Source organism: Bufo bufo, chromosome 2 (assembly GCF_905171765.1).
Source record: "Bufo bufo chromosome 2, aBufBuf1.1, whole genome shotgun sequence".
In the NCBI taxonomy this organism is placed as follows: domain Eukaryota; kingdom Metazoa; phylum Chordata; class Amphibia; order Anura; family Bufonidae; genus Bufo; species Bufo bufo.
Window position 1 is genome coordinate 154,221,412 of NC_053390.1, and position 13,546 is coordinate 154,234,957.

Here is a 13,546-nt window from a genome sequence, read left to right on the forward strand (position 1 = left end):
CGTGTCATTGATCAAGCCGTCGAGGAGCAGGAGCTGAAAGATGAGGAAGTCTCTAAATGAATTCCCAGTTGGGTACTCCATCGGAGACAAGTCAGCAGGAGTGTGAAGAGGAGTCAGAGGAGGATGGTGGCTTGGGGGAGGAGGAGCAAGAAGAGTAGGCTTTGAGGGGGACTTTAAACTTTTCGGGGATCCCTGGTGTTGTACGTGGCTGGGGGAAGGAGACCGAGGACGTCATTCTCCTGGGCGATGAGCAGGAGCAAGGGCACTCCACCACTTCCAATTTAGTGTAAATAGGGGCCTTCATTCATTAGTGTTTGAAGAGGGACCACCGTATAAAAAGAATAAAGGGCAAGGACCAGTACTGGGTGACAACGTACTTAGACCGCCGGTACAAACACAAGATGGCGGACATGTTACCAGCATCACAGTGGGCTGTCAGAATGCAACCTATCGACAGCTGCCCTCCAGATCTAGCCTCAGGGAACGCCTAGACCGACAGGTGTCCGGCCGATGTGGACGCTCTGAGAAGCGAGGAACCCCTGCACTACTGGGTGTGCAGGCTTGACCTGTGACCAGAGCTTGCACAATTTCCCATGGATCTCTTGGATTGCAACTCGTCGAGTTTGCTGTCCGAAAGGATGTTCAGCGAGGCAGGGGGGATCGTGACTGAGAAGCACACTAGCCTAGCTCACAACAATGTGGACTACCTCACATTTCTAAAAATGAATGAGGCATGGATCTCAGAGGAATTCAACACCTGTGACAACCACGTGTAATTGAATTTCCACATGCCAGCCCACACATATCTGCCACAACTCAGAACAAAAAATTGTCCTTGTCTTATGTATATACAGCGGCATAAAAGGCCTTTTCTGTCAGGTAAATGCCAAATTTTAGGGGCCTCTCCTCCTGTGGCCTACAGCAAAACTTTTATCCAGTCCACTAACTGTACCTCCAGACACATAATTTCTAGTTCTTTTCTGTCAGGTGAATGCCTAATTTTTGGGGTCTGTACTGGCCTACAATAAAATTTTTAGCCAGTGACCACCTAATGTACCTCCAGCCATATAATCACAAGTTATTTTCTGTCAGGTGAATGCCTAATTTTGGGGGCTTGTACTGGCCTACAGTAAAATTGTTATCCACTGACCGTCTAATATACCTCCAGCCACATAGTCACTTGTTCTTTTCTGTCAGGTGAATGCCTAATTTTTAGGGCCTGTACTTCTGTGGCATAAAATTAAAAAAATTTAGGCTTCAGCAGTGCACAGCTTTGAGAGTTTCCCTTTAAGACGCAGAAAAATGGCCCTTGACTAAAAATACATATTTTTTGTGGGAATTTTTGCCATTGATCCACTCTGGTATGTCACTGTCCATGTTGTGGGACTATTTGTGCACTTCTAGTAAGTATTTGGTGGCTGCAAATATGATAGATTTACATAACCTTTCAAATGCCTTTGAGAAAAATATACATTTATCAATGACTGTATCATTCAAAAATATTTGTGCTAAGCACTTTAGGGCATTCCAGCTGATACATGTAGCAAGCAATTGAGCATTTAAAGCAAGACATACCAGTTAAGATGTATTTTTAACAGCATGAGCAATATGCATTCTCCATGGGAGAACTCAGATATTTTCAGTTAGGAATTCCAATGAAGCAAATCAATCCTCTTACATAAGGTACATACATACTTAATAGATCTACCACAGAGCAGTTTAGTCTCAAGTTGAAAAAAAAGTTGTTTGTATAAAATATTGTATTGTACATTTCAAAGAAAATCATTGTAATCTTTCAATAATTTTTTTTTACAATAATCCAAAATTCTGTTAACATTTAAAAAAGAATATCTGTATCAAGACTAAAAGAACATGGCAAAATAACCAAAAATTTTACTTTTATTACATTTATTTTTTTGTTACTATAAAACCCTAGGGATTTTGGGAAAATAATAAAAACAATAGTAAAACTGAACTTTCCTGATAAATGGTCTTCATGACATTTGTCTGATCTTCAGCTATCAGATTAGAACGGCATTTGTCATTTATATTTGCTGTAGGTTAAAATTACCCCAAAACAGCTGAAATAAATGGGTGGGGGTGGGGGTGGGGGTGGCATTGCTGTCATTTGAGGCATTTGGAGAATTACAAGTTATTTTCAAACTTCCTCAAAAATTTGTTAGTGCTTGATTGTGTCAAGGATTGTAATAATGAAGACCACTAAAAGAAAACGTTTCACCTTGTGTACCCCTACAGCTGTTGGAATGCACAGAAGCATCTAAGACATATATGGACAGCCTAATAATATAAAGACAGAGACTATACCAACATCATAAGTAGAGGTGAGGGAAATTTAGAAAAATTTGATTCGGCTGCTTCACTGAAGTTTGACAATATATTCGATTCATTTGTCACGAAAAGAGATGTTAAAACCAATTTAGCCTATCAATCAATGGGACTGTTTTTAGAGGCCGCTTAGACAGAAGTGCACCTGTCTAATGGCCATTAAAAACTGTAATATGCTAGTGAAATATGGCCTTTTTGGGTTTAAGCAAAAATAAAATAAACACTTCATCCACTTGCTCGCGCAGAGGCAGTCTGCTTCTCTCTTGATTGAAAAAGACCTTCCGAAGGACCTGACCTGAGCATGATGACTCTCCCACATGATCATGCTGGGAGCACACAGTGACGTTGTCCAGCCACCATTTTAGAAAAGATGATTCGTTACCATGAAGCTTGATGAAATTAGGCTTCATTTAGAATCAATTTTTTCCTGGACCGAATTCCACTTCGGATGTTTTGCTGCACTCAACACTAATCATAATAAAACAGAACATAGCCTAGATATAAAGAAAAACACTAGTGGGATATCATCACAATAGAGTATAGCCTAGCACCCTCCAGGCAACTCCACCACCACAAAAGAGTCTAGTAGATTTCCGCCTGAATTTTCCACAAAGTTCTGATTGTATTGAACTCTAATATTGTGTGACTTGATTCTGGAAAAGAGAGATTTTTTTTTTGTATGTGTATTTGGAAGCTGGTGCTGAATTTGATGATGTAGCATTGTGGTGCCACGCACAGGAAATGTACATTGGGTGCGATTTTTAATAGTCTTTGGCAGTGAGCGAGAAAGGGTTGAGCGATATGAATCATTCAAATTGGATTTCAGTCCAAAGGAAAACTTAAATTCACAACAAATCCATATTTCCTTGTGCCTCATGGTAATGAATCAGTTTTTTTTTAAATGCTGGCTGCACATTTTACAAAGTGCAAGTAAGAAGCCCGGGAATGCAAGATCACCCATAATGCCGTGCAGCCAGCCAATCTGCAGTTAGCCATCCTCTGTGATGTCACAGACCTATAAAACCCTCATCCTGCAAAGTCTCCCCCATTCTCCTGTGAGCTGAGCATAGGGAGAGTCATGGCAAACACTCATGCACTAGGGACAGTGTTTCTGAAAATGATTAATAGAGGAATATTTAACAGGGAGAGTGCAGGGAGACTTATGCTGCGTCATTATTATTTATTTATTCCTACATTTACTTTTTCCTCCATCAGCTGTAAATGTACAGTAGATTGAAGCCTTTATTATTCCGGTGCCAGCGTGCCAATCAATACCATCCAGTCTGCACCCCTTAGGGGGTCCAAGTCCTTATCTTTTGCTACCTTTTACTTCTTTTAAATCATCATTTAAAGTCTTCATGTCCTTGTCACGGCGGTCGGGATCTCAGATACACAGATAAACCAACAAACCAGTTTCTAGGCGAGAAGCAAGGGAAGGGTCACCTCCTAGCAAATCCCTGACTTCTCTCCCTACACTGCTAAGCCCATATTCAGACCTTGATGGTAGGAATAATGTGTCCTTGTGCCTGGGCTAAAATACTCTAGAATCCCTGAGATGGTGAAAAGGGGAATAGGAGCAGCCTGCTCCCTCAGAACCTGGAGGGGACAGATGACACACAAACAACCTAGACAGCAAACAACAAAAACAGAAACCACACTTATCTTATCTGAGCTGGAACAGACAATCCTTCCTTCCTTGCTTCCAAGGCCAGACTGATTTCTATAACCCGCACAGAACACTATGATTGAGTGAGATTTAAAGGGTTTCTACCCCTTCCTTTTTTCACAAAATTAGCTTTCAGACACTAGCGATCCGCTAGTGTCTGCTCTACCAAACAATCCTAATATAATAGCTTTTTGTGCAGCCGTTTCACTAAAAAAAGAACTTATATTGATATGCTAATGAGCCTCTAGGTGCTATGGAGGCATCATTAGCACCTAGAGGCTCGGTCTACCTTCACAAAATGCCGCCGCCCAGTGCGTCCCTCCAGCCCGCCCATCTCCTCCGGAATGCAATCCTCCCTGTGAGCCAGCGGACGAATTCTCGCGTATGCGCCGTGCGCGTCTGTATTCGGCGCATGCGCAGTGAATGTCTGACCGCTTTTTGCACAGACATCTCCACTGCGCCTGTTCCTCGGAGCACTATGACGTGATCAGCGCAGGTGCAGTGGAGATGTCTGAGCAGGGAAGCGGTCAGACATTCACTGCGCATGCGCTGAATACAGACGCGCACGGCGCATGCACGAGAATTCGTCCGCTGGCTCACAGGGAGGATCGCATTCCGGAGGAGATGGGCGGGCTGGAGGGACGCGCTGGGCGGCGGCATTTTGTGAAGGTAGAACGAGCCTCTAGGTGCTAATGACGCCCCCATAGCATCTAGAGGCTCATTAGCATATCAATATAAGTTCTTTTTTTTGCGAAGCGGCTGCACAAAAAGCAATTATATTAGGATTGTTTGGTAGAGAAGACACTAGCGGATCGCTAGTGTCTGAAAGCTAATTTTGTGAAAACTAAGTGGTAGAAACCCTTTAAACCAATGACCCCACCCAGTGCACCTGAAGGGAGGCGGATCCAGCACGACTCCAACACAAAACAAAAAACTAAACACGTGCTGATATTCTGGCCGACCTCCGCACATAGTCAGAGCAGGGCATGACAGTCCTAGAAAAGTCAGTAAAATCTACAGAGAGGAGGAGCTAATGACATTAGATTATGTGGAAAGGGAAGAAAATCAGATTCAGTAGAAGTGCTCCATCCTGTAGGGCAGGAAAGCACTGGGATTAGAGAAGTGGGTATGCCAAAGCTGATTAATATTCTGGGTTTACTATCAAATAACCTGCAGGAGATTGCAACAACCCCTGTTTAGGACTATACAGTGCAGTTTTAATTATTAAATGAAAAGCAACTGTCGGCTAATTGGCCAAGCGGTTGTTCAACGCAGCATGGCTGCAACCCACCTGCAGCATGGCCGCTCTGTGTGACCATATCCTAAGGCAAAGTGACCTGGGTATACTTTATTTATAATGATTTTTGACTAATTAATTTGTAACAATTCAAATTTCTTCGCTAACATTGTCGAAGTTGCCGAATCTAATTTTTCAAAACTTCACTCGTCTCTAGTGTGGGAGATTTACCAACTCTTATGGGAGTCCAGAAAGTCTTATTTTTTTCCTGGAGCCTCCCACTTTACTGGAGAGTTGGCATATATTCACACATTCACACATAATATAAGATTTTAAAAATTAATTTTCAAAATAATATACCAATATAGAGAAGCTGCACCAGCAACCTACTGGAGCCCAGTCTTTCAGTTACCAACTGAAAACCAAGTAAATCCGTAAAAAACAATCAGACTGGCTCACAGTATTTTTGCATTTATTAAAATTACTTTATTGACCCAATACAATGTTACACATATCCTAGTTAATTGTCAACATAACAGCATATATAAATAGGTACTTTAAATGCGGAGCTCTCGCATATACCTAAATGACAGGAGTACTCCAAATATGACCTCTGGTTTTGCTATGTGGTGTCCGTCTGCTACGTATTGAGATAGAATATCTCTAGTGTTCAGATAGTTTATCTGTTGATTTGCCTTGATCTAAACATAAATTGTTCAGCCACTATTCCGTTAGCGGTCGCTGATAGATAGTCTCAGCAACTATGTTTCTTAATATTGCGGTTAGTTTCCTACCTCCTGCCACGAGGTAGTCACTCTGCTCGTTCTTCGCGGCGTCTCACGTGATCCGACCAGAGAGTGGTTTGCTGGTCGGTGATGGTATCCACCTGCGCCGATCGAAGTAGCGGAAGTTGATGTAGCAGAGCCGCGCCGGTGTATTCGGAAAAGACGTCAATATTAGCACACCAATAAGTCAGTCCACTATAATGGTATTATACCGCTTGCACCGCTTGAGGTTATGGCTGATATCATGCTCACCCTTTTCAAACTGCATCCAGATGAGATGGTCAAGGCAAAAATCTTTTTAAAAAAATGAAAGCAGAAACAAAAATAACGCACCACTAGCTGGGTCAGGTTCACACTAGTTCGCACTAGACGCGTTTCGGAACCGTAGTTCCTTCCTCAGTAGGCAAATGTGTATTTTTCAAAATAGTTTACGGTAGTGGTTCAATTACAGATTTTGCAAGGGAGTCCAGAAGCTTCACAATGTGTCTTTGACCAGGACAAATTTGATACTGTCCTCTAAGTTCAGGAAAGCCGTTGCTACAATGTTTTTCTGAGATAGGCTTTATGATCTATACTAAGTATTGTATACTGCTCCAGCAAAAGATCATACACATGTGGAAAAAAATGTTAGTAGTCTTCTGTTAAAGAAAGAAAAACCCACAATGAAATAACTTGTAACTGACAAAAATAATAAAATAAAAATTAACAGAAAAAAATGATACCCTTAAATAAATATTTTGTTGCAAATCAAGGAGTTTCTATAACTCTTAATGAGCCTTCTGCACCTGACTACATGTGCTTTAGATCAGTCTTCATGAACAATCTGCTCCAACTGTCTAAGTTTTGAAGGGTGACTTTTCATGCATGTTTCAGCTCCTTCACAAATGTTCAATAGGATTTCGATCAAGGCTTATAGAGGACTACTTCAGAATGGTCCAATGCTTTGCTCTTAGCCATTCTTAGATGCATTTAGCAGTGTGTTTTGGATGATTATCCTGTTGGTGAACCCATGACCTATGACTGAGACCAAGATTTCTGACACTGGGCAGCACATTTCACTTCAGTATGCCTTGATAGTCTTATGATTTAATTGTACCCTACACAGATTCAAAACACCCTGTGCCAGATACAGCAAAGCAGCCCCAAAACCTAACCAAACCTCATTCATGTTTCATATTAAGACTGTTCTTTTCTTTGTATGCTTCATTTTTGCGTTTGAGAACATAGTTGATGTGAGTTGCCAAAAGCTCCAGTTTTGTCTCATCTGCCCAAAGAACATTCTTCCAGAAGCTTATAGGGTTGTCAATATGCATTTTGGCAAATTCTAGTATCACTTTTTTATGATTTGCCTTCAACAGTTGTTTCCTCCTTTGCCATCTTCCATTACTCCACTTTGGCTAAGACAGCGACAGATCTGAAATTTATATACCTTGACCTTGAAGTTCATCTGTAATCTTTTTCAAAGTTGTTCTGGGCTGTTTGGTTACCATTTGTATTATCTGTGTCTTAAATTTTTCATCAGTTTTCCTTTTGCGACCATGTCCAGGGAGGTTGGCTACAGTCAAGTAGACCTTAACCCCTTAGTGACCAGCCTGCTTTGGGCCTTACTGACCAAGTGTTTTTCTTCCTTTTTTCATCATCGCCTTCCAACAACAATTTTTTTTTTTTTTTTTTCCAATTATATAGCTGTATGAGGGCTTGATTTTTGCAGGACAAGTTATAGTTTTTAATGGTGCCATTTTGGGGTACACATAGCTTTCTGATTAACTTTTATTAACTCTTTCTGGGAGGGAGAACGAAAAAACATCAATACTGCCACTCAGTTTTTACGTTACAAAGTTTGCGGGGTTCATTATTGGCATTAATAACATAACATCTTTATTTGCACAGAATGATTACAGTGAAACCAAATGCATATTGTTGTTTGTTTTGCTACTTTTGTGAATAATTTGAAAAATATATTTTTGCCTCACCACTTCCCAAGACATTTTATTTGATTTTATTTTCTATGGAGTTGTTGAGGGCTTGATTTTTGCAGGACAACTTGTATTTTTCATTGGTATCATTTTGAGGTAAATATCACTTTTTGATCGCTTGTTATTAAGTTTTTTCAGTGGTGACTAAGAATAAATTAAATCACAGTTCTGATCAATATGGATATCAGAAGTCCAAATTTGTCACTAGTTTCGTTTTATTCAAAGAAGTCACTGAGGACCTTTACCAGTATAAAATGTAATTTATTATTATTTTTTTTAATTTTTATAAATTTTATTTCTGAATAAAGTTGATACATAACATTATGCGAAATAAAGTACATTGAACGAACAAAGTTGAACAAGAACAAATACAGTATATAGGTAGATGTCACAGTCGTTTGATTACATATGAGCAATTCGGCCAGCATAAAAGTGATAGGTAAGACATGAATAAAAGGAAACATTCCTATTTGAAATTTCTATATCTTTCCCAAACCAACCAGTTGCTTTTAAATCTGGGATGGGATCTGTTTTCCCAAGCAGCAATCTCCTCAAATCTATAGATAGTATCTATTTTGTTTATCCATAAATCTTCAGGGGGAGCATCTGGGGAAAGCCAAAACCTAGGTACCAGAAGGCGTGCAGCCATGATCAGTTTGTTAAATAGAAAAGGGATCTTAATTTGTTTGTCACCTGTGTGACTACCCAGGAGGGCCATTTGGGGAGACATTGGAATTTTTGAATTGCATATCTTATTGCTTTTCGTGAAGATTCCCTCCCACCAATTCTGTATAATTGGGCATGACCACCAAATATGATAGAAAGTACCTCTCTCTTGACTGCAACGCCAACAAGTATCCAAATTTCCCTCTCCATATCTACATGTTATGTCGGGAGTCTTGTACCACCTCGTCAATATCTTGTAACCATTTTCTTGAATCCTCACTCAGCGAGATGAGGAGTGGGGAGCAATAAGAATGCGAGCTTGTTCACTGGGGGAGAAGCTATATTTAAGATCTTTCTCCCACAAACTAATGAAAGCTGGTTTTGGTGGTAAAATCAGTGAATTAAGCTTTTTATATAATAGAGAAATGGGTTTGACAGGGGAGGATTGAGACTGGATCATATGTTCGAACCACGTGAGAGGTCTAAGTAGAGAGTGGTAAGAGATGAGTTTAATAATATGGGTTCTTAGGAAAGAGACAATAAGAGGGTTAATGTGGGGGGAATTCAGGGCCAACAAAAGAGCCTCACCTTCTAACAAATTCCCCGATTCAGAGAACAGAGAGATGATGGGGGTGACTGAAAAGCGGAGGGCTGTAGGAATATGTTGTTTCAGCTCTTTAGAAGCGAAATCTAGCACATCTCTGATCTGTACTATCGGAGAGGGAGTGGGAATGCCCAAGTTGGAGTCCTGGAACCATTTCCATGCCTCCATTGTAGCTTTAACAGAGGGACTAGCATTTTGTTTTTGGGTTGGATAGCTAGGAGTATCTACAAGGAGACCTCTAAACGAGTATCCTGATTGGGAAGTTTCCATACCTACCCATGATTTGTGGGGAGGTTGTCTAAACCAGTCCAGGGCTCTCGCTAAAAGAATAGCTCTATTGTATAGAAGCGGATTTGGGAGGCCAATACCTCCGTATGTTTTATGTCTCTGAAGAACTGACATGGAAATCCTTGATTTCTTTTTATTCCAGATGAAGGATCTAATTGCTTTAGATAAGGAGATGTAGTAATTTTTTGGAATAGGGACAGGGAGGACCTGATGTAAGTAATTGAGTCTGGGAATGACAAGGGACATTACCATATTCTTCCGGCCAAACCAGGATAAAAAGGGTGAGTGTAAATTGGTAAGTTGATCTTGTATAGATTTAAGAAGTGGGATATAGTTGAGGGAGTATAGTTTGTCCACGTCATCTGATATTTTGATGCCTATATAAGAAAGGAAAGGGGTGTCCCAATTAAAAGGGGAAATTTTAGCCAGTTTTAGTTTAACTGATGGCTTTATACCAATGGCTAGAACGTTGGATTTTTTTAAGTTAACCTTGAAGTTGGAAAGTGGGCTGAAGGTTTCTATTATTTTATAGACAATGGGTAATGATGTTTCAGGATTTGTTGTGGTAATCATAAGGTCGTCGGCAAATGCGGCAACTTTGTGATCTTGACCCCCTAACTTGATGCCTTTTATTTTGTTTTCTTGGCGAATAGTTTGGAGTAGTGGTTCCATGATTAAAACGAACAAAAAAGGGGAGAGGGGACATCCCTGTCTCGTTCCATTCTTAATAGAAAAGGGAGAACAGAGGGAGTTATTAACTAATACTGCTGCTGAAGCCTTAGTATACATTGAAAGGATAGCATCTATATACTCTGGGGGTAAGCCAAATTTTCCCAACGTTAAGGTCATAAAATCCCATCTGACCCTGTCAAATGCCTTCTCAGCATCAGTGCTGAGAAGGACAAGGGGAGTAGAGTGTTTTTTGGCGTAGAACAGGGCATTTATTAGTCTAGCTGAGTTGTCTTTGCCTTCTCTTCCACTAACGAAGCCAGTTTGGTCTCTATGAACTAGCATAGGGAGAAGTGGAGACAGGCGGTTGGCCATCATTTTTGCTAGGAGCTTTAGATCTAGGTTCAGGAGGGAAATGGGGCGATAGTTTGAACAGAAGGAGGGGTCTTTCCCTTCCTTGGGGATGATAGTTATATGAGCTTTAGTCATTTCTGGGGACAGTGGGATGTTCTTTAAGGACATGTTACATATTTTTAGTAAGTGGGGGGATAGAGTTTTACCAAAGATGCGGTAATAGAGGGCAGGGAGGCCATCAGAACCAGGAGCTTTGTTCTTAGGAAGGTTCTTAATAGTTGAAAGTAGTTCTTCCGAAGTGAATGGGGCGTTCAACTTTTCTCTTTGGAGGTCGTCGAGCTTAGGAAGAGGGATTTGATCTAAGAATTGTTTAATTGGATGGGAGGATGACGTGAGATCTACATCACAATTTGTTTGTGGGATATTATATAAGGCTTCATAGTATTCTTGAAATTGTTGGGCAATCTCTTTAGTTGATATGGCTTGGCTTCCATCGGCCTTGGTGATTTTATTTATATAATTAAGGGCTCTTCTCTTTTTAATCCTGTTCATCATGAATTTAGATGTTTTGTCGCCGTGTGCGAAAAATTTGTATTGAGAATGCAAGTAAAACTTGGCTGATTGTGTGTTAAGGTAGTTTTTTAATTCTGCTCTCAGTTCACTAAGCCTAGAAAGCTGGGAATCTTGGAGAGATTTCTTGTGAAGGGTTTCTATTTTACGGATTTCTAGCAAGAGAAGGTCCACATGTGCTTTCCTTTTCTTTTTAAGTATAGAACCAGCCCTGATAAATTGGCCTCTCATGTAGGCTTTATGTGTATCCCAAACTACGTGCGGGGAGGTTTCTGGGAGAGCGTTTAAAGTAAAAAATTCCTCCATGGATTTCTGTATGTCCAAAATCTGCTCTTTTGAGGATAAAAGTTGCTCATTGAGCCTCCAGTTGAAGGTTTTGGGGGACAGTTGGGGTGTGGATATGATAGCCAGCACAGGGGAGTGGTCAGATAAGTGGATGGAGTCAATCTTTAGGGCAAAGATGAATGTGCTCCCTAGATATCATGATATGGTCTATTCTATGGTAAGACCCGTGGACATGAGAGAAAAAGGAATAGTCTTTAGACTCTGGATTAAGGGATCTCCAAACATCCATAAGATCTAGGTTATGAAACTGTTTTTTAATGGACACTAAGGCCTTGTGAGAAAGGGCAGATTTATGGGAGGTTGAGTCCATCAAAGGGTCTAGGCTTAGGTTAAAATCTCCGCCCAATACAGGGAGTGCAGAATTATTAGGCAAGTTGTATTTTTGAGGATTAATTTTATTATTGAACAACAACCATGTTCTCAATGAACCCAAAAAACTCATTAATATCAAAGCTGAATATTTTTGGAAGTAGTTTTTAGTTTGTTTTTAGTTTTAGCTATTTTAGGGGGATATCTGTGTGTGCAGGTGACTATTACTGTGCATAATTATTAGGCAACTTAACAAAAAACAAATATATACCCATTTCAATTATTTATTTTTACCAGTGAAACCAATATAACATCTCAACATTCACAAATATACATTTCTGACATTCAAAAACAAAACAAAAACAAATCAGTGACCAATATAGCCACTTTTCTTTGCAAGGATACTCAAAAGCCTGCCATCCATGGATTCTGTCAGTGTTTTGATCTGTTCACCATCAACATTGCGTGCAGCAGCAACCACAGCCTCCCAGACACTGTTCAAAGAGGTGTACTGTTTTCCCTCCTTGTAAATCTCACATTTGATGATGGACCACAGGTTCTGAATGGGGTTCAGATCAGGTGAACAAGGAGGCCATGTCATTAGATTTTCTTCTTTTATACCCTTTCTTGCCAGCCACGCTGTGGAGTACTTGGACGCGTGTGATGGAGCATTGTCCTGCATGAAAATCATGTTTTTCTTGAAGGATGCAGACTTCTTCCTGTACCACTGCTTGAAGAAGGTGTCTTCCAGAAACTGGCAGTAGGACTGGGAGTTGAGCTTGACTCCAACCTCAACCCCAAAAGGCCCCACAAGCTCATCTTTGATGATACCAGCCCAAACCAGTACTCCACCTCCACCTTGCTGGCGTCTGAGTCGGACTGGAGCTCTCTGCCCTTTACCAATCCAGCCACGGGCCCATCCATCTGGCCCATCAAGACTCACTCTCATTTCATCAGTCCATAAAACCTTAGAAAAATCAGTCTTGAGATATTTCTTGGCCCAGTCTTGACGTTTCAGCTTGTGTGTCTTGTTCAGTGGTGGTCGTCTTCAGCCTTTCTTACCTTGGCCATGTCTCTGAGTATTGCACACCTTGTGCTTTTGGGCACTCCAGTGATGTTGCAGCTCTGAAATATGGCCAAACTGGTGGCAAGTGGCATCTTGGCAGCTGCACGCTTGACTTTTCTCAGTTCATGGGCAGTTATTTTGCACCATGGTTTTTCCACACGCTTCTTGCGACCCTGTTGACTATTTTGAATGAAACGCTTGATTGTTCGATGATCACACTTCAGAAGCTTTGCAATTTTAAGAGTGCTGCATCCCTCTGCAAGATATGTCACTATTTTTGACTTTTCTGAGCCTGTCAAGTCCTTCTTTTGACCCATTTTGCCAAAGGAAAGGAAGTTGCCTAATAATTATGCACACCTAATATAGGGTGTTGATGTCATTAGACCACAACCCTTCTCATTACAGAGATGCACATCACCTAATATGCTTAATTGGTAGTAGGCTTTCGAGCCTATACAGCTTGGAGTAAGACAACATGCATAAAGAGGATGATGTGGTCAAAATACTCATTTGCCTAATAATTCTGCACGCAGTGTATAGTAACGCCTTCTTTAAAGGAATCAATAATTGGGGTGAGACTGTTAAACCAGTTCTGTTGATTAGTATTTGGGGCATAAATATTGATAAGCGTATACATTTGGTTAGCAATATAGCCCTTAATTAGG